The sequence below is a fragment of the Charadrius vociferus genome, unplaced genomic scaffold, assembly GCF_000708025.1.
Source record: "Charadrius vociferus isolate BGI_N301 unplaced genomic scaffold, ASM70802v2 scaffold883, whole genome shotgun sequence".
NCBI lineage: Eukaryota > Metazoa > Chordata > Aves > Charadriiformes > Charadriidae > Charadrius > Charadrius vociferus.
Genome location: NW_009647740.1, coordinates 634,267 through 636,480, shown reverse-complemented (window position 1 = coordinate 636,480; position 2,214 = coordinate 634,267).

The window sequence follows — 2,214 nt, the reverse complement described above, 5'->3', positions numbered from 1 at the left end:
GGTGATGGCCAAGCACAGGTGTAGGGGCTGATGCTCTCCTCTTGGTTGGACTGCCATTGAGGAACGTCCCACATGAGATGAAGCTGAAAGGGGGCAGAGCCATGATGTCGTCCACTTCTCCTGCCAGCCTACCTAGCTGATCATGGAGAAGGTGGCATGCTGCACCATCTCTCTGGGATTTGGAAATCAGAGGATTATGGCTCCTGGATATATCTCTTGTGATAACCACCTGACCAAAAAATTTATTTGGGTCATTAGCTGATGCCTCCTGCCCAGGAAGTAAGAGTCATTCTGGTCATTTTTATTTTTAGTGGTTCAGTCTGATTTGGCTATTTATTGTGATTATATGTACTGTAACTGCTTTTCATCTTCACAGTGCTTTACAAACAACTATATGTTTCACAGAATTTGTCTCAGGTACTCTGAGGAAGTGTATGTTTTTCACAGATAACAAAGATTTAATCTCTGCTTTGAGGGAGAAATGCAACTCAGGCTTACTGACAGAGTTACCAGCAGCACTACTATATTTCCAGAAATCTCAAAACCGAGGCAGAGAGAGAGGTCGAATCTCTTGTCAGAGACCACAAAGGGAAGAAAAAAAGCCAAAAAATAGTGGATCCAAATCCAACATTCAGATCACTACCTTGCCCTTCTCCTTTTTCTTGGATAACAAATATAAACACTTATGCACTCAAAAATGAGTTCTTCAGCTCTGAATCCATAGAGAGAACTGTCCAGGTAACTAGACCTCTACTTTTTGGGTCTGGGAAACAGACCCTGCAAAAGTAACAGCCCTTAGGAAAACAAAAGTCATTAGAAAAAGAAGCTGGCTACCACGTAAAGAATAAAGAATGAAGCCTGTGACTGCCATTGACATTTTTAATAGTGCTGCTTAATACAGTCAGGCTGAGTGAGTGATTTGCAGCAAGTTGTTTGGGCATCTCATTTAGGTTCTTTCCATTTCTCAGCTGTGTGTGATTTGCCTAAATGTGTTTGTTCTTTCAAGGTTATTAGCTGCAAATGAAGAAAAAATAATTGGGCTTAGAGCTCCAGCAATACTTAGACCCAGACTTGGACTGCAAGTACTTGAAGGCAGGCACCCGACAGCTAAAAGTGTACAAATGTTCAAAGTAGTTTGTTAGAAATCAGGAGAGTATTTTTATACCAAATAATTTTGATTAGATGCCCACAGCACAAAACTGCTCCTTATTTCAATTTAAAAATCCAGATTAAAAATTTAGTTTCATGGGTAGCAGTTCATATTTACTGCCTATCCATTTTCTTCATTCATTCCTGAGAATTCATCACTCCTGCAAACAGTGCTGTCCCATTCATTATCAACTGAAATTGAAAAAACCCACAGCCAGGATTAATTCAATTTTTTATTTAAATGAAATTTATGGACATGTTTTGAGGTATTTGATCAGTATTTGTTCTTATTTATACACGAGTAACTTTTCAGGTGTTCAGTCATCATGACATGAACGAAAGACACAAAGATACAAAACCATTTCACCAACATGAGGCCAAAAAAGCAAAAGTTTGAAAGGTCTGTGGAAAGTGTATGGGTAAGAAGGAGTTTACCCCATATTCAGAATGGGATTTAAGCACATAGCTAAATGTTATTTAAATCTGGCCTTGAAGAAAGGAAGATTTTAGAGTGATTTGGAGACAAATTCTTATTTTAAGTAGACATGATCCAAATTAAAGGTATTCCATAGATATCAATATCAATTTTAAAAGGTGTATTCTTTGAAAAAGTAATAGAATATTCTAAACAAAAGGAGAAATACCTACATTTTCATGCAGATGTAAACTGATATATTTAATGTTACCCTTTTTGTCCACACCAGTATCTAACCACTACAGGAACATATTTCTAAGCATATAATCTCTGACCTGCTAAAAAGACACAATCAAGACTACTTTGTCCACAAATTCAATTTTCAGAAAAGAACGAAAAAGGCTGGCAACGCTTTTTTTCAGCATCACGACTGAAGCTTTGATTTGAAGGTGCAGTTTTAAAGAAGTCTTCCTAGCATTGATTAGAATGAAAGTGTCAGATTTTCTTTTCCTGAAAATTATCCTTCGAATAATCACCAAACAGCCAGTGTCCAATGTATGAGTTGCTTCTCTCACTTTAGATGATGCTGTAAAAGAAATTCATTCCCAAATACAGCCTCGTTTATATTTTTTAAATTGTCTTTTCAGAAA